The sequence below is a fragment of the Chionomys nivalis genome, chromosome 9 (assembly GCF_950005125.1).
Source record: "Chionomys nivalis chromosome 9, mChiNiv1.1, whole genome shotgun sequence".
NCBI lineage: Eukaryota > Metazoa > Chordata > Mammalia > Rodentia > Cricetidae > Chionomys > Chionomys nivalis.
The window spans coordinates 39,568,600-39,589,001 of NC_080094.1; the positions used below are offsets into that span (position 1 = coordinate 39,568,600).

The window sequence follows — 20,402 nt, forward strand, 5'->3', positions numbered from 1 at the left end:
TGCAGAGTGACGCCTTGGTACTCCCTGGGCTGGAAGCACTGTGAGTGAACCATTTGGCTTAGAAGCACTAGTTCACACTGAAGCAGATTCAGATTACCATTTCCTCCACAAAATACTAAGATGACTTGGAGCAACTTATTGGAATCAGAAATCTTTGAGAGTACCATTTGTTGGAACTGCAAGTATTTGGAGAACACAGCTTACTGGAAGTCACAGGAGGCTGTGAGGGATAGTTAGTACATCACATGACCATGAGAAGGAGACCTGGATGCCGTAGACCTCCCTGGCTCCTCATGTGCCCATACAGCCCCTCAATACTCCTGCAGCTCGACTCTACTTCACCTCCTGTGGAGCTGTCTCAAGCGAACATTTCAGGACCCTCTCCCCAGTGCCTCTGCCCGACAGGATAATGTGCCCTTATACCAACTTCCCAGTGCACCTCTCACAGCTGGTTCCAGAACCACACACTGAAAGCCCAACTGGACATCTTGGTCTCCTGTACCAATGTCCCAGATGTAGAAAGGTCATACCCATTAAGTAAGTAAAAAGAAGTCTCATTAATTTCTTCCACCAACTAACTTTGTTACTGTAACAGTAAAGCTGTCAAGGGAAAGTTTAAAGTTTTTCAGAAAGCAAGCCATGACTTCTTCAGGTTCCTTCAGTATTAGTGAGTTTATTTCAATTCTTACTATGCAACCTCTATATTTCTGACATTATTTTTGTTGTTCCTTAAGAGCACAAATGAATCATACTGTGCTCTGCTGATAAAAGACAGAGTCATGGTTCAAACTGTATTTCATTTTCCATTGTCAAAGGCAAACACAAGAGAATCCTGAGGGGAAAGCAGAAGGCAAAAAAAGACGCAACTTCACTGAAAAACAGGAAAGAAATTCACAGTTGAGAGGCAGGAAGTCCTCTGAGGAAGGGAGCAAGCATGCGGAGACATCAACTGAGAACCAAGAGGAGGAAGAGAAGCATGTGGATAAAAGTTTGCTTCAGATTGAAGCAAAAGCCAATGAGCACACGGTCAAGTGAACTTGAAACGTGAAATGCTGCCAAGTAAATGGAAGAACGGAGGGGAAAAGAAGTTATCAAGCTAAAAAAAGACAGCCTATTTATTGTTTGTACTTTCTTAACAGAGGCTTTAAGAAAAGATACAGCAATGTGTGATGATCTGTGAAGGGGGAAGGGGAATCCCATTTAATGTAATTCTCACCTTGTCTGCTGGGTGAATAACCAACTCAAATGGAAGTGAGATCACAACCTGAAGGGGTCAGATATTTCTCCACAGGTGAGAATAAGAGGGGATGTGGGGGGTAGAGGGGTGAAATTATAACCCTCTGCCCCAACCTGCCTCCAACAACCACACCTGAATTCATGGAACAGATGAATATGTTATCTTACAGCCAAAGAGGACTCTTTACACATGATTAAATGATGGCTTTTCAGATACGGGAGTAATCCAACATTTTCTAGGTGAGCCACCATGACCAAAGAGGTCCTGGAAAAGAAACAAATGAAAGGGAAGACAGGCAGTGTGAGGCTTCAGTGCAGTGAGCAATAGATGCGAAGACAGGTGATGCAGGCATGAAGCCCCCGGAGAGCTGCTTCGCTCTTTGAACCTCCAGAGAAGACACAGTCACGCAGGCCTGTTTTAGACATCCAAGCTCCGGAACTGTGACGGTAGTGCTGGAGTTTCATTCTCAGTAACTAACATAAAATACCTGGACAAAAGCAACTGATAGGAGAAAGAGTTTGTTATAGCTGTCAGTTTGAGGTACAGCTCATTCACTGTGGTGAGGATGTCAAGGTGAGCTTGAAGCAACTGGTCACATCCCATCCATGATCAGGAGAGAAAGGGACCAATGAAAGTTTGGTTTCTAGTGCTCAGCTCATTTCCTCCATTTTACATAGCCAAGGCTCTCCTGCCTGGAATGCTCCCACCACAAGAATGCTGTCTTCTCACAGCAATGGATGGTGATCACGATAACCCCCATAGGCACATCCAGGCGCCCGCTCTCACGAGTTTATCTATTAGGCTAACACGAACCGCTGGCCGGTTTATGACAATTTCTCACAGCATTAACAGCCAACTGATATAAGAGTTTTACAGATGCTGGGTTGAACTGAAGAGCACTGTAGCCCAGGAGAGCAGCGATCTGTGTTTTGCCAGTTCGTCTAATTAACTAGACGAGGAGTTGCAGCTGTTTGTGCAGAACTGGAAACTCGTCACAAGGCAGATCCAAGAAAGCGTGTCCTAAACACCGACTGCTGTGACTTGTTTCCTTCATTGGGTTAGCCCCTAGTGTGATTCATACCAACTAAGGAACAAAAGACCGATAAATCAGTAAGATGGCTTTTCTTCTGACTCAGTTTTCCTCTCCCGAAATACCTGGCTGAAGCCACGGGCTCTGCTGTGGACAGAGTGCCTGCATCTCTGGACTGGAAGCAAATGTGTTCCATCACCTGTTCCCAAGTTGTGGTGACGCTGACTTGCGGCGTCAGATCTTTCTTACACTCTAAATCACCAGCACAGCCAGTCAACTTTATAAACCATTCTGGAATTTATTTGAGAAAATCGCCGAGTTCTTGCAGCTGGAAGGGATTATTAAAGTGCTAAATGTTAAGACTATTACTGAAACAAAGCCAGACACATGGAAATAAGTTTGGGGAAAAAAATGAAGACAAAAAGAAAACTGGAAAAATAAAAACGCTGATATAGTCCTTCTGTTAATTCTATTCTCCAGGCAAAAGGATAGAGGAAATTGGAGTTATCTCATTTATGAAGACAAGTGGCTTCTCTCCACATTGAGACAACTGGCCAACAGTTGTTACTAAAAGGTGGTTCTTCAACACATTACACAAGGAAAAGTCACGAAACAAAGAAAAAAAGGTAAGAGAGAGGTCTTGTTCACAGTATTTTATGACATCGCTGAGAAGGTATGGAGGTCAAAGTTAGTATAGCAATAGAGAGCAATTAACAATCCCGACCTGCACCGAAGCGTGATGCTAAAAGGGATATCCACTAGCAAACAATATGCTGAAGAGAGCAGAAGGAATGGGCTCTATAGCAGTGAGGAAAGCTTCCCAAGGTTAGGGTCTTCAAAGGCAGGCTGGATTTACAAAGAAGAGGGGAAGGAGAGTCAGTCTCCACTAGTTCAGCAGAGAATCAGCTTAGGGACTTCTTTCCTGTCTTAGAATCTTGAATTTTTAGTTGAGGCTAAAGACATGAAACTTACATAAGTCATGAGTCTTTGTTCAATCAAATTTATAGCCCACTAAGACCTGCAAAGATGTGAGAGAAGATTAATTAGTATTTCTTTCTATCCTGTTGGGGCTCAACATTAGAAAAGAAAGGAAATGGTCACCATTTCCCATAATTCTCTACTTCATGTGACTTAAGACATGAATATACAAATGAAAGAAGCTGCAGCCTCTGAGAATATCATTAAATATTTAAATAATGGTATTTATCAGATACTGACATAAGCACAGTAGGAAACACAGATTTATCACCTAAATTTATTTGTCAGAAAACATGCATTTGCGAGTTGTTTTGTCAGAATTAGCCTCAGTGAGCACTGATGGAAATTGCTCTCAGGGAAAAATAACAATAAATTAAGAACTTGGTATAGATAGACATATATGGGTTTTCCAGCCAAACAGGTGGCTAATTATTCATTGCTGTGAAAAGAAGTAAGAAAAAAAGGTAATCTCTGGGCTTAAAAAATTTAATGAGTAACTATTAAGTATCTGGTCATTTACTTTTAGAAACTGGAAGGTATTTCTTTGCATTCCTAAGTAAAACAATAAAATTTCTAGGAAATTAGATATCTTTGAAAATCCTTATAAACATCTATATAGTAGCTTGAGGAAGAGCATCAAAGGACTGAGCCTCAAATGCAGTTGGACTTTTCTCGTTGAAAGGAGCCGAATCAACCGGCTGTTCTTGGGCCATCAGTCACAAATAAAGCAGATGGTGGCTGTTGGAGAAGCTGTATGGCTTTATTGAAGATGGGACTCATTCTCCACCAAGAGTGCTAAAGACATTCACGAAAAGGAGCCACCCTGCATGCCCTGCCCCCAGCACACACAAATAACAGATGCTTAGGACTCTTACAGAACAGAATTTGAGCACATCAAAGCCCCTGAGTAATTTTATGGTACCAAGTAGTCTTCCCTTTGGCCACTGCCTTTCTGTTACAGTAACTGTAGGCATCTGCCATTTATAATGAGTTATTTTGTGGCTAGCTGAGGATTTACACAGCCCTCTGTCCAAAAGGATCTGCTGACTTTCTCTTGGCAGACACACTGTAACATGCCGATGGACAAGACAGTCCCAGAGCCCTGGCATTCTGCTTGTGAAAAGACTACGCCCGAACCGACTTAGGGCAGGCTGTGCCAAGGGGTGACTGTGCCTACTAGAAACTTCACAGGAAAAAGCGAGGGGAGTTTTTCTCCTCTCTTTCTAGAGATACCAACTGATAGCCGGAAAGATGGCTCAAGAGAACATGGTTACCACCAGGCCTTCCCATCAGTATCTATATTAACTCACCAATTATACTGCATAATTTAAGAACCAATAAAGTCACTGGCTTCCAAATTACTTCATGTTTGAAATTTTCATAAACAAGGCTGACGGGGGTTGTAGATATGAGGTGTGTTGCTTACTAAAGAGCCTGAGTGGCACACCAACCCCCAACTGCCTGCTTCTTATCCTTCCAGAGTTCACAGCGATCTAGGGAGAGTATTTAAAGTTGAAAGCTCAAAGCCCAAGTAAAACAAGTTGAGATTTGGGGGGTAAGGGGGGCGGTTCTTGTTTTGTTTAGAATAAAAATCAACCACCCCAAACTTGATGATTACATTGGAAAATTGTGCAGTATGCAGGAGGAGAAAAAGCAGCTTGCTGCAGGCAAAGTCTCTCTATTTAAATTCACAGAGAGCAGAAGTGCAGCAGCTGCAAGCCAGGCTGCCCAGCGGAGGTTATGAAGAGTCAGGTGTTGAACACAAATCAAACAACACAAAAAGGGCTCCTGGTGAGTAGGACATAACACGAGAAGGGAACAGAGGTAGCGCATGAGCACTTGGTGGTGGCCATGGTGATAGCAAAAGAATAGCTGAGCTGAGCATCAGGTTAGGTCACCAGAACTGACAAGTGCTGAGAAAGACAGCTATGAGTTACATCTTCCTGGTTACATCACTCACAAAGGGCCAGCGTTGACACTGTGGCTTCACCTCCATCATATTTACAAATCGCTTGTTCACAACTACCGTAATTTCCTAGTGTGGAGGAGATGGTGTCTGTGAACTTAAGAATAACACTCTATGTAATTATCTTATTTCCTGCTATAGTTTCTTGCTGGGAAAAGTGGGGTTCCTCAGCTGGCATGCGGCAGCACCATGCCCTGCCTCACCTGTACCTGTGATAACTGTGAGAAGCCGTGGAGGAACCGGCAAGTCTGCAGAAAAAGTCTCTGGAACAGGTCCTTTCTCTAGCAGCTTTATCTGCAGACAGGATGGTAAAAACAGGTAAGCGTCATGAAGCCTTGCCTACGTGTCTCCTGCATTGTCTTCTCCTGCAACTGCTGCTGCCCTACAATGTGTCTGTCCTAGCCTCCAAGCCACTGGGCAAGGCTGTACAACTAAACCCTCGCTGAAGGACTGTCTTGAAAATCATCATCTCCTATACTGCAGTGAGTCTGGCAACACTGTGTTCTCTGCAGAGCTCAAATCCTTCCCATAGGATTGCTCTCTAATGCATAACTGTCTACAATGTTTCTCCAACAGGAAAACTGCCACTGGCGTCCCCAGCCACTGTCCCTTTCCAGCTGTCATAGGCAGTTGTAAATGTTCTTCCCACACCCTTAAAAACCCTCTCACAATGTTGGGCTCAATCCACATATAAACTGGCAGGGGAGCTTATTTTGATCATAGTTCGGTACACGAAGGAATACAATAAAGTCTTTTTTGCTCAAGCAACCTTATAAGGTTAGTCATGGTTCAGACAAAACTAAAGGATTTACCTTTCAGAATCTACATGCTTTCCAAGACTCTAAGGTCTTCCTAACAACAACACAAAGGATGATACATGAAATTCTTGTCTAACACCAATGTGGTGCTAATTATTCTAGATGATCTTTAACTTTCATGCCTCAGCACCACTCCTTCATTCATGAATATGAATGACTTCCATGACAAACATCTTATACAATAACAAAGTCTCTAAGACAAGGAATAAATAAATTTTCAAGATGATACAGGGTCTATTTTCATTCTTTTTACTCAAGAAACTTTTAAAAGGCAAATCTCTTAATATAATTAAACCAAAAAATGGGGGGCAACTGAAATAAAATACTGGATCCTGCCCCATTCTTCCATTAATTATGAACAGCAGACAAAAATAAACCTGTTTTGTGGTCATTCCTGAATGATAAAAGTCACTTCATGTCACCTGTGCTTTCTTGTATCACACTAACCTATTCCCAGGAAGCAGTATGAAGAGAGAAATCAATTTTTAATAATAGACCTTACTTCTTAGAGTGACTTTATATTCACAACAAAATTCAGCACAAAGGACAGATGTTTCCCATATGTCCCCAGCTCTTCCCATGCAAGGTTCAATTAGAAATGTAAGAATCCCATCAGTCAAGCGAGAGGCATCCATGAGTGCTTTATGGAAAAAGCTACCCGAGTTACCAGCAAACTTGGGGAAATTGTACAACATAAAATAATAAGATAAATCTGTATCAGATTAATGCTACAAATACCACGAAATGAGAGTGCCTAATACACTTGGTTAAAATTTGACCAAATTTCTCTCATTAGAATCAAAGAAAAACAAACCACAATCGCATACTCTCTGGAGTTTGGGTGGCTCGTGCAATTTAAAAACACGGTATCTACTTGCACCTGTTCACCAGAAGAGCACAGAATAACTTATATCAAAGCTGCTCCCGTGTGACATTCCCATAATACCACTTCTCTGCACACCTTCTTACCTGAGAAGGAGTAAGCTTCATCCAGTCACAAATGGGCTTCTGAGAGCATGCCTGAGACAGGTGCGGAACCCAGGGCAAGCAGAGCTCTGAACAAGCTCCCTCCCGAACAGGAGGAAGGGGCAGGAGCTTTGGATGAACAAGCCCACACAGGCAGTCACGGCAAGAGGGAAGAAAAAAGTCCCACCCCTCGGTCACAGAGTGAGAGGCTGGGCAAACACTGCCCTTGGCCACAACAAGACAGACAGAGGCTGAGAGGGACTCTTTCAACTATTCTAAGCGGAACAGCAAATAGAGCAAATGCTTTTCACAGGCTGACTGCCCAGGAACACTGCCGGGGAAGGAGTGAGCAGCCGGAACGGGACCAGAAGTGCCTCTTGGAGAGAAACTGCTGTCCCTTACAAGAAGAAATCTGAAAACTACATCTGCATTCTTAAAAAGAAAAACAACCAAGCCATTCTGTACTGAAGGCTACACAAAACTCTAGCCCTAAAGAAAAGAAGTCTGCAGTGCAAGAAACGGGGCAATGAGGTAACTTCTCTGCAGGCTATTCAGAATCTCTCTCTGAACTGCCTGCCCTCTTCCATCCCTTTCTGACTTTACCTTGCGGGTATAAGAAAAGACGTGAGACCTTTAAGCTCAAAGTTCCCCGTAGTGAAGCTAACAAGGAAATAAATATGAGCTCAAGTCTAAAAGGAGCTCTCGAATTAACTTTGCTGCATGAATGGTCAAGTGTTGAGACTTTTGCCCTGTAAGTAAATCTCATCAGGAGCACAATTCTATGTCGGATTAAAATGCTAATGCATGCACACATACAAGTCCTCAGATATACCCATCTACAAGTGCTAACTTTACAATAAAAATTTCAGTATTTCCCAGCTGTACCAAACAATACAAAATGTGTAACAGTATTCCAGGTAAAATTTTAGGATAATCAACCTATACAAACATAAATGGATTCCTACATCACAATGTCTCTAGTGTATGATAATTGCATATTACTGATGAATCCATTAGACGGGGAGCTGTATGCTTTAATTCCCTGACTCATTTAATCATGGGCCTCTTTATTTGAGAATACCCAGTGAGAACAGTATTTTACAATACCAATTCGGGAAAATGCTTACAACTCTAGATTTCGTTTGCTAACTTTTAGTTCATTATGCTCACACTGTGATGAGTTCCCAATCACTGAGGAAAATCACTGAATTAAGTTCCTTATATGTCCCAACAGAAAATAATATCTGTGAAACAATAGTATGATCAATTTCCACATCTTCACTACTTCAGAGCCTGGGTGTTTTCCCCAGAATGCAGGCAGATGAAAAGGAAGCACACTGCACAGATGCTGGACAACCACTGTCTGAGCAACCCGACAAAGTACTTGACGAAATACCTGACAAAAGCAGCTTACAGGATTATTCCACTCACAGTTTGAGAGTACAGTCAGTCATGGCAGGAAAGTCACGTCACAGTGCTGGAGCTAGCTGGTCACACTGTATCCACAGTCAGGAAGAACAGAGCAATGAATGAATGGCGATACCCAGTTAGCTTCATCCTTTTTATGCTTTCAAGACCCAAGCCCAGGGAATGGTGCCACTCACTAGGTGCCCCTAGGTGATTCTAGATCCTGTCAAACTGATACTAAATAGCAACCATCACAACTACCAACAACTTCATAATGGCGAATCTGAAAGGTAGCGCGGCATCCACCCACAAGAATTTTGAAATTGTGCAGCTACCACAGTGGGCGTGAGGCTGAATTACGATAGCCTGCTCTCCTCGAACCCTGAGGGTGAGATGCCCATCCAAACACAGTACTACTGACATCCTTCTGCACACCTTTCGACCACTCCCATACTGGTGGACTCAGACACTTGTCAAACCTGACTCCTGCCACAAATATTTTATTTATCTCGGGTCTCGTCCTGCAGTCCTCTAACGACCCCACATCCCCACACAGCTTCTGTTCTCATAGAAAGGGGACATGAGTTTGGGTCCAACCTCCAGAACACGGGTGCTGATGCAGTCAACTCTGTATCCCTCCTTCCCACACCTAAGAACACAGTGCTCCGCCCAGGGGATTCTCCCCAGTCACTCTCCCTTACCAACAGAAATCTCCGGGGCTGTGAGTGGAGTTCCACAGTAAGGAATATGCTTGGCAGGCACAAGTCCTGGGTTCCAGCCCTAGCACTCTTCCTTTTTTTTTTTTTTTCCATTAAAGTAATAATAATAATTATAAATACAGGGGCTAGAGAAATGGCTCAGCAGTTAACACATTGCTTGTATAGAGGATCCAGGCTCAGTTCCTAGTATCTATATGATGGTTGACAACCATCTCTAACTCCAGTTACTGGGAATCTGATGGTTTCTTCTGACCTCCTAGGGCACTAGGGAAACATATGATAAACACATATACTCACACATCAAATAAATAAATATAAAAAGTAAGTAAAAGATTGAAAACTTTCTAAACCCAGTTGTACTCCTCTAATTTTCGAGTAAGAATACATGTAATAAACTTAACTAACGAAAAGCATTTCTATACATGAATCACCACCAAAAGTGAGAATTTCAACGTGATGCACCACAACGTCTATGTCCTAAGGTGGTCAGTGATATGTATAGACTTTAGGTCTGGTTAATTTGGGTGTGATCTATTTTTTATTTGCAAATTTCTTAATAATAAATTTTATTTTAAAATTAACTTAAAACCCTGTCCTTTTGATTTTCCGAGACAAATATTACATCATTAATTCACAAGTATCTTCTAATGAGTAGAATAATAAACTATCCTATTTGAAGACTACTACCAGATATTGAAAGTAGCATTTGATTGAAAAAATGATTAAGGAAGAAAAGCGAGCGAGAAATGCTAAGCATTAGGGGATGAGAAAGGACTGACGGCAGCTGAGGCAAAGTCACGAAAGAGGATGTAGAGCTAATTGTTTTTCTACTTCTAAGTCTGTCATGGGATTTTGGGTTTGATGATAGAAACGTGTATAAAATGCATTTGATATTAAAAGTATGAAATTTTAATGTGAAGTTCCAATCTTTCATTCTGAATGCCTAACTGTATAGAAGTTGACTGAGCTGCATGAACTTTTGGTCTAGTTAATACTGGTGTATGATGTATTCATTTATTTGCAAGAGTATTTATAACAAAGTTTGTAAAATTAAACCAAATTATATTTGGTATATGCTTTGATATATAAAATTTAAATATAAAATTACAAAGAAATGATTAGGGAAGACATGGGACATTAAGCCAGCAGCCTACTTTTCCAGAATCTTACTCACGGTTTTTAATCTGTAAAATAGAACTAAAACCAGTTCCCTCACAAGGGCCCACGAGAACCGAGAGAGGAAAACACAGAACCCGAAGCTTTGGGTATACGTTCAGCATGTGCTGCAGTGCTCTGGCATGTGAGCCACGCTCCAGCCTGCTTTCTGAGAGCAGCCAGCTTCACAGAGAGGAGTTCACACACGGTCTCTTTGTATTGCTAAGGTACAGCTGAGTGCCATTAGGCTGGATATGGACCCACACAGTGCTCAAACTCCTTGTGGAAGTACATGAGTCCACTTCGGATGTTCAGGCCACAGAGGTGTAGAGTAACGATTTCCCCCTCTCCCCAACTGTGTTTTGGGTTCCAGCTGCTCCTATCTCTCCCTGCTTAAATGGCCAGGTCCCAGGTTCCCATATACTAAGTGAGTTGTCCCCTCCTAGTTTCCAGCAGTCATGGGGTTCTTTACCCTATTGCTGCATTTTCTTGCTCGCCTTGTTTGTATTTTCTTTTGTTCTGGTCTTTGCAACATAATGTATTTAAATATGAACCGGAAGCCTAAGATCTATGGTATTCTGAGAATAATAAAAGCATTGCCCATCTTGCCAATATGAAAAATGAGGTACACGATCAAGCGATTGGAGAAGAGGGAAGTGTAGGAGCGGAGCGCTATCTTCATCTCATATCTTGGCATCAATAAATATTCTCTAAAGCTAATAAATTCTGTAAATGAAGGATTTCATATTGCTTTTCACATTTATAACAATTTCTACCACAAAAAAAATCCTGAAAACTAAAAACACAATATAAAAAAATACCACAGGAAAAACAGAACTAGAAAAGAGGCTGGTGAAAAATTTGGAAATAGCATCAAGGTAGGAGTCGCTTTGTTGACCCGGGCCTCAACCTCTCTGTTACAACCAAGGACTCTCTCTGCCTTGCCCTTGACCTTGCAAAACCTCTACTGTTGGGATCCAAAGAGAGGGATTTCTATAGACAGGGTTTCACTATTTAGCCCTGGCTGTTCTGAAACTCTCTCTGTAGATCTGGTGTCAAATTCACTGAGAGCAGCCTCGCTTGCCTCCCGCCTCCCGGGTTCTGGGGTATTGGGATTAAAGAGTGTGACACTACGCCCAGCTGAGAGAATGATTCTGATTTCTCTATGTATCACCTAATTTGACAGCTATTCCTCAGAGGCTAAATCCCAGGATTTAAGCCACTTCCTTCACGCAGTTTTTTTTTTTTTTTAACCCCGCTTATCTTCATCTTCAGAGTTTCAGGGAAAAACTAGATACCTTCACAGAGAATCTCTTCACAAAAACCACCACCTCCCCCATGTTCATTTTCTTGTTTCCTACACAGGCTAGTGTCAAACTGACAGTGTAGCTAAGGGTGTGACCACGCCCACTCCTCCACTCCTAATTGTCTTCCTTAGGCCTCCTCTGGTAACCACTTACTTCTGCTTTTTGATGCTGAGCAGCTGGCACAGCCTAGAGACAATAACTTTCTGCAGCTCTCCCAGCTCCAAGATTGGTGATCTCAAACCAGTAACTAGTCACTTAAAGCTGGCTGCGGCAGGGATAATTCTGCCAAAGAAATTGACAAATGGTTCAAATCAGGCTTCCTCAGCCCCTCTCGGGCTACCTGTAGCCTCCAGCAGTACACCACTCTAAAGGCTGGTGCATCAGATACGACACAGAAACAACAGCTGTTTATAGAGTGGTGTGGAAAGTAAGAGTACAATCATTTTTTCATTTTCCCCCTAGGGACAATACATCCCTTAGGCTTTTAAACAGTGAATTGATTTGGAGGGCTTAATTTCCTTGATACTCCACTTGCACAAGATACACCACGGTTACTATAAACACTACAGGATCTGTGAGCAAAAATGAGGCTCTGTTTCTAGAGTAAATACCACGCCGTCCTGTTCTCTTGGTTCTATGCACATAGCATGTTTGGCCCCAGGAGTTCTAAATAGTACATCTAATGTGGTGTCCATTGTCCTCATGACTAGGAAACTCAAGAAAGCATAAGGATATTTGTTTATTGTAACATAATAAATAAAACCTTTCAAAAAACAATCACATCTCTGCCTTCTCTGCTTCTTTTTTCCTCTCATCTCAAATACAAAAATACTGGAAACATATTAATAATCACATTACTTTTCCCAAGCTCCCAGCTGTTTATTGATTAAAAACGAAACAGGAATTTAATGGTGCCCTTGATCCCTTTGACTTTGCAAGGATCAATTGTAAAAATGACATCCAATATACTCAAAGTCAGTTCAGTGGGGCCAGAACAAAAGGATAAATTATCAGAGGACATTATTGTACAGCATGACAAAGCCAGTCTAATAAACACAGCCAACTGGTCTACCTGGGTCATCTACCTAATGACCATGAAACAGAACTACTTTACATAAGGAAAAAAATATACGAAAGGATAATCAAGCATATCAGAATCATCTGGGATGATATAACCACCAGTGTCACTCTAATTCTTCATGCTCAGTGATCTAAACATCTCATTGCATCACTAAAGAGCAGTATTACTAAATTCTACCAACGATTACTAATTCTATTTTACTAATAATTATCAGTAAAGGGAGGAAAAATCATTAGCTTTAAAGAATAAAAATTCTTCCTAAATTCTCTTACCTAGGGTGTTTGGGGGAGACAGGGGTTCAAGACAAGGTTTCACTGTATATCCCTGGCTGTCTTGGAATTCCCTCCACAGATCAGGCTGGCCTCAAGCTCAGAGTTTCACTTGCCTCTGCTGCCTGAGTGCTGGGATTAGAGATTACCTTGCTAATTTTTTTTTTTTTTTTTTTTTTTTTTTTTTGGTTTTTTCGAGACAGGGTTTCTCTGTGGTTTTGGAGCCTGTCCTGGAACTAGCTCTTGTAGACCAGGCTGGTCTCGAACTCACAGAGATCCGCCTGCCTCTGCCTCCCAAGTGCTGGGATTAAAGGCGTGCGCCACCACCGCCCGGCTACCTTGCTAATTTTAATAGATTTATTTTCATCTTTATTTCCGTGTTTATATGTGTGTGCAGGTGCCCTTGGAGGCCAGAGGAGGGTGTCAGATTCCCCTGAAACTGGAGTTATCGGAAGTTATTAGTCATGTGATAGGCAGAGGAGTGCTGGAAACTGAACTCAGGTCCTCTGTAAGAGCAGCCAGTGTCCTTAGTTTCCTAGCTTCCACCTGAACCCTTTACTGCACTTCAAGAAAAGCATGCAATGCTCAACAGAAGCAATGCTGGGTGCTATTCATGAGGCTGGAGTTGATTTTTATTTCTTCAATTGAATCACTAAGATAAAGAACGTGACTTTTAGATTGGCAATGCTTTGTGTTGGAAGTCAAATTTTCATATCACCTGTCACATACTGGCAATCAACAGCTCACAGCTTAAAGATAAGTCCATAGCACCAATGTGTAAGTTATGAGCATTGAACTAGAATCATACCAACCTTGGTTGGAATCAAAGAGATTTAACTTTCAACAAGATAGGAACTTTCTGTAGTTCAATGTTCTCATTTCTACAACAGAGACAAAAGCTATTTCAAAGGATCACTAGAAAGACTAAGAAACTCTATAAAAAGTACACAGTAAACTAATGAGTATACAGTAAATGCTCTCTAAACTGGGATAATTCCCTGCCACTCAGCTCTATGTTGTGGCACACTATATCCATGAATCAGCTCAACTACACAGGCATACATGATGGTGGTATCTTGCAATCTCAGCCATTTAAACAAGAGCATCTCCATCTGCAAGTTGCACACAAATCACTGGAGGACATTGTTAAGAATGTGCATAATGACGGGGGGGCCTCCTGGTTAAAGCTAAAGCCCTGCATTTCTAATAATCTCTTAGTGGACACAGGTAATGGGCCAGGAACTGCGACCTGGGCATCCGATGCCCAACAGTGTAGTCTTCCACCACTGCTTCTCCGGCAAGTCCAAACACGCTAGCCAATGTCTCAACCTTGAATCTACCACTGAGCACGACTTTCCTGCAAAACTAGAACTCTTGGTCAAACTATGGACCACTTAAGATAACTGCTAAACATAGAATACAATCCAGGAACCTATAGAAGGAACTTGAGCTATCAAATTAAATAGGTCCAGCTTCAAGCTCTAGCTACTGGAGTGCTAGCTGTTTACATCACTTTGGATTGACTGTAAAAGTTACAAAATAATCTACCTAAAATTTTAAGACATTTCAAATAAAAATATACATTTTTTTAAGAAATAGATTCTCATTTTGTAGACCAAGTTTCCCTGGAATTTATTATGATTTTTCTGTCTCTGCCTCCTACATGCTAAGGTTATAGGCTCCTCATTATACCCAGCTAATAAGACATAGCTCAGAAAAAAATTAATATTAAAGTTAATATGCATGTATTCCCATGAGCTGACACATAGCCACAGTATGCAATAGGAAGATAACAGTTGTCTTTCTGACTCAAGTGTTTAATCACATACCAACGTAGACCTGCACTGGTGCTGGGATGACGCTCAGCGGCCTCTCTCTCCAGCAAGCCATCTGAAGAGCGACCACTACTGAAAGCTGCCGCATTAGTGAGTTCCTGAGAGCAAGAATCTGAGTTCCTAGTATGTTCTAATCGTCAACACCTAAAGAGTGGAACCAAGCTGTCATTCACACAGCTCCTCTCTATACTGCAAACCTCGAAGACTTCTCCTCCCACACAGATTAAAGGGGGAAAAAACAGAAGTCATCTCCATAGTCTTAAAAACAGACTACAATATTATTTTGTCAATAAGCAAAATGTTATTATAAGAAATCAGCCTGGAGTGACAAGATGGCTCAGTGGCTAAGGTATTTGCCACTAAGGCAGCAAGCAAATCACACATGACCTGAATTCAATTTCTAGAACCCATATGGTAGACAAAGGGAACCAGCTCCCTCAGGTTGTCCTGCACACATATGTGCAGATATGCACATATACGCATACACAAATAATAAAAGGTAAAAGAAATTTTTTTACTAATTCCATGATAATACTTCTCTATGCTGTTTCTCACTTCTAAGAGCTAAAATGGTTTCTATTTTTATTATTTTTGAAATTATGTATATTCACATGTATGTGTGTGTAGGTATGTACATATGAGCTCAGGTGCCTGAGGAGGTCAAAGGCAACCAATCATCTTGGAGCTGTAGTTACAGTCTATCTGATATAGACTTTGGGAACTGAACTTGGTTCCTCTGCAAGAGTAGTTTGTCCTCTTAACTGCTGAGTTATCTCCCTAGTTCCCAGATTCTGTTTTTCTCTTTAAAAAAAATATATATCCGAAACATCAGTTGCATAATTTGTTCAATGTGAATTTTCCATGTCCACTGTGTGCTGGCACTGTACCACGCACCAGTATACACTAAAGAATAAACAGACTATGTCTGTGCCTTCAATGATCTCACTACTTAAAACAGCTGCTACCTCATGTCCAAAGCAGGACACATTGTCAACTAGCTCTGATCCAAAACCTAGCCCTTGCATAGCAGACACTATAAGCCACATCTAAATAAACCACAGCAAAGTTGTTAAGAGAACTGACGTGGCCATAATCCCTTACCGGCACTCAAAAGGCAATAGATGAAACCTGCCAACAAAGTGGTGCGGAATGTACCACCAAATGATGATATAACCAGTATTCCTCACTTCCAGGATACAGTGGGGCAGCAGCCCCTTGGGATATGGAGCCTGTGATCACTTTAGTATGTATACACAGTCAACATATCTTCTTGGAATATGGCTACCTTCTCTTCCTAACCATGAGCTACTTGGCAGGTCTAAGACATCAAAAGCTTCCTGATGTCCATCAGCATACTAAACAGATGGTGGAACTCATTTTGTCTGACATGCAAGTCATATTTAACATCTCACACCTGCTTACAGCTGTAATATAAAATATTGATATTGAGTATCTATCTATAACCTTATCTTGGAAATAGGAGCACTGAGCAAGAATGAAGTCAGTTTTATTCACCGTCTTTCATTTGTTAATACTCTGTCAAGCTGAGAGCGCCCCATTCCTAGAATCTGCAGGGATAGATGATTTACTCTCTACAGAATCATCTTAATAGAAACTCGTATTAATCATAGAAATTGGATGATCTGCATAATACAAAGAATTCCTCAAAAACATAATCAGGGGTTGGGAATGTATCTTAGTTGGTAGTGTTTGCTTAGCATATACATATATCCATCAATGTATAAACCAGGTGAGGTAGCACTTGCCTAAGATCTTAGCATTCAGGATCTGGAGACGAGAAGTTCAAAAGTTCAAGATCACCCTTGGCTACATAGGGTGCTTGAGGCAAGCATAGGACATATGAGACCCTGTTACAAAAAAACAACAAAATTACACACACACATACACACACACACACACACTCACTCACTCACACTATCTATCGAGGGAAATTATATGATCAATCAGTAAAATCTTCAAATGAGGATCAATTCACTGTTCACAACTATGAGTCTTAATTGCATCCAAGTCTGTCCTTACTAAAACCTGGACACTAACAGGAAACTCCTTTCCATCATGTTTTCACAGGAAAACATGCTAAATCACAGCATTTACCTTAAACTGATACATGAAAAGATATAGTTTACCTTTTCAGCATCGTCAGTTTAGGATAATCCTACGTTAACCACAAACACCATATATGCAAACACTGTTAGGTAGTTGACAGATTCAGTGTGGAGAGCCCAGAAACCCCTTACAGGAAGTTGGACCAGTCACTCTGATCTGATGACATCAGTTTCAAAACCCCCATCACGTTCCATCCCTCCCCCACTCTCTCCATTCCAACTCCGGGTTTTGACACAGCCGCATCTAATTCACATTAAACAACACAACTTTGCTTTCACTTTTTTTTTTTCAACACAAGCCACAAGGCTTCTTATTTGAATGCATTTACTTGTGGTTAATAAGCAATGAGAAACACTGACTGAGAGCAGAATTAAAATTTACTCTGAATGGCTTGTCCTGTGGAAAGTACATTAAGGATTCCCATAGGGTACGGCTGAAGTGGCAGCGTTGTGACTTGCTTTGTCACATAGGATCCCTCTATCTCACTGGAGATAAAGACGTATGGTGTGTAACAAGAATTCGATGGGAATGAATATCACCTACAAAATTACTAACATTTTATAAATACACCTAAGAGTAATTAATTACCTCCTAACACAGCCCTTGGTCTATGATTGGAACACAAGGATAATGGGCTTCTTCATAGCTTGGGTGCACATGTGAAGAAAAACCCTTTCCTATTTTATTTAATAAAATGATGAGATATAAAGGACGCATTGCAACCCTCCAACCAGGAAGAAGTCAAAGACATTATCCTGAATCCCACACTATAGTTCTATTCCTTCCCTTACTCAGATTCAAAATTGCTACAGGCTAAGGATGAAACTCAGTGGCAGGAGCTTCGCCATCATGGTTAAGGTCCTACTTTCTATTTATTTATTTATTTATTTATTTATTTATTTATTTATTTATTTATTTAATCCTTCTCTCATATATTGCATCCCGACCATGGTTTCCCCTTCCTCCTCTCCTCCCAGCCCCACCCTCCTACATCCCCTCTCCTCTAGATCCACTCCTCCTCCTTTCCCATCAGGGAAGGGCAGACCTCCCAGGAATATTGACCAAACTTGGCATGTCAATTCACAATAAAACTAGACACATCCCCTCCTACTAAGGTTGGACAAGACAATGTAGTAGGAGGGAAAGGGCCCCAGAAGCAGGCAAAAGAATCAGAGACAGCATCTGCTTCCACTCTTGGAGTCCCATAGGAACACCAAGCTTCACAACCATAACATATATGCAGAGGACCTAAGACAAGCCAATACAGGTGCATGATTGCCAGCTGTGACTCCGGGAGCCCCTGTGGCTCTGGGTAGTTGATTCTGTGGGCTATTTTGTTGTAAGGTCATGACGCCTCTAGCTCCTACAGCCCTTCCTTGCCCTCTTCTGCAGGACTCCCTGAGCTCTGCCTAATGTTTGTCTGTGGGTCTCTGCACCTGCTCTCATCAGCTGCTGGATGAAGCCTCTCTGGGAATGATTATGCTAGGCTCTGGTCTCCGAGTACAGCAGAGTATCATTAAGAATCATTTCACTGACATTTTTGTCGATCATGTTTGGTTTTATCTTTGGTCTCTGGGCTAGCAAGACTATAGTTCCTGGCCCTCCTGGCAGTCTCTGACATGGGTTACCTCTCGTGGCATGGGCCTCAATTTAGAGCAGTCATTAGTTCAGTCCCACAAGTTCTGTGCCGCCTTTACCCCAGCACATCTTGCAAGCAGTACTTATTGTAGGTCAAAGGTTTGGGGGCTGGGTTGGAGTCCCAATCCCTTCACTGGAAGGCTTGCCGGGTAATAAAAGATGTTAAGGCCTTATTTTCAATCACCAGAAGCAAAGAAGGGAAGGGGGACCACCATTCCTAACCCACTTGACGTTTTTGTGGATTCCATACAAAATACTCCCCTAAGGCTCTTGTATTCAAGGTGTATTCTCCAACTACTGGTGCAATTAAGAGGTGACTAGATCCTGAAGTTGCTCGCCCCATCAATGGATTGCCATCAATTAGTTCATACTTGCACAGGTTATTCATAGAAAGTGACGCCTTGTTGGGAGAAGAAATCGTGGAGGTTTGTCCTGGAAGAACATATCTTGTCCCTAGCCTCACTAAGCTCTCCTCACATCTCTGTGTTCTCGTCTCTTGTGGAACAATCTGTCTGTACACTATGAAGATATGTTGCTTGCACTGGTTTAATAAAGAGTTAAATGGGCAAAAGCAAGGCAGGAAGAGGTTAGGCAGGACAGGGGGAGAGCTCAGGGATGAAGAAGGGCAGAGTCGCCAGGAGATATGGGGAGAAGCAAGATGAACATGCCATGTTAAAGAAAGGTACCGAGCCATATGGTAGAACTTAGATAAGAAATATGGGTTAATTTAAGTTGTAAGAGCTAGTTAGTAGCAAGTCTAAGTTATTGGTCAAACATTTACAATTAATAAAGCTCTGTGTAGTTATTTGGAAGTGGGAAGGTGAGACAGAATATTATGCCTACACTCTCCCTCCATCCATAAGCTGCCTGGCCATTATTACATGAGTTGCCTCTTCACCACACACAATACTCTGTCATTACTCATTTCCAAAACAAGAGGCCAACTAACTCTAGACCCAAACCATAAGCTGAAACAAGCCTTCCCTTCTTTAAGTTTATTACTCTCAGGTATTTTGTTAAAGCAATGGATATTGTTTTCATGAATTTTACCACCGCAAATTTAAATTAAAACCATCTTACATGAAGGATTTTTAAATATTGGCTAGAATATAAGATACAAAACTGTATCTTCTCTTTGTCATTTTCTTCATATGATTTTTCTTCATAATTAATTTCTAAGGAAATTCCTCTATTTGTGTCTATATTCTAATATAACCATCTAAACTGAATCATAAAGCACATGACGAAAAATCACCTCATATTAATGCTTTGTGCCTTGTTCACCCCACTACATTTAATGGGAATTTTGACTAAAATAATGAAGGAAAGAGGACAACATTGTGTGGTTACATGGACCAGGGACCTGAGCGGTTCAACCAATGCCATGTCCACTCACTGTGGGCTAATCTTACTCAATAAGCAACTTGATCATCTATTCCCATTACTTATCACTTCCCTAGAACTCATCTAGGAGCTCCTGAAAGCAGAAAAGACAAAGGACCCTGAAGTTAGCATAGAGAACAATGGTTAATACTAAAATTAATGCTGATTGTGACTTGTGACTGTAACCTTCAAGACGCCCAGAGCCCAGTAATCCTGTTAAAAACAAGATAATATGGTCTGATTGCTTTTGAATATCCCATGTACCTGCAAGGAACAGCTCTGTAAATTGTCAGGGCAATTTATGTGCAAGGAATTCGAAGTAAATTTCTAAAGTCTAAACCATTGTTTCCTCCACTCTCAAGTCTGTCAAATTAGCCTTTTATTTCCTACATATGTTATATGACCTGTACCCACACCAAAAGGAGTTCTTCAGCATGAGTGTGAAACAGGTTAAAGAGATAGTTCCAGGACAGATTCCAAAGCTAC

The 20,402-nt window shown here is 41.4% G+C and overlaps 1 protein-coding gene across 7 annotated transcripts in view; it reads right to left on the reverse strand.

Moving 5' to 3' along the window:
- Plcb4 (phospholipase C beta 4) overlaps positions 1-20,402 on the reverse strand; it is a 371,211-nt gene that overhangs the window by 259,464 nt on the left and 91,345 nt on the right. The window contains exon 1 of one of the 7 annotated variants that reach the window (XM_057780477.1): positions 6,999-7,145. The exons of the other annotated variants lie outside the window; for them this stretch is intronic. The gene's annotated coding sequence lies outside the window, so the exon portion shown is untranslated. Of the gene's footprint in view, positions 1-6,998; positions 7,146-20,402 lie in introns of those variants that run through there. 7 annotated transcript variants of the gene reach the window in all.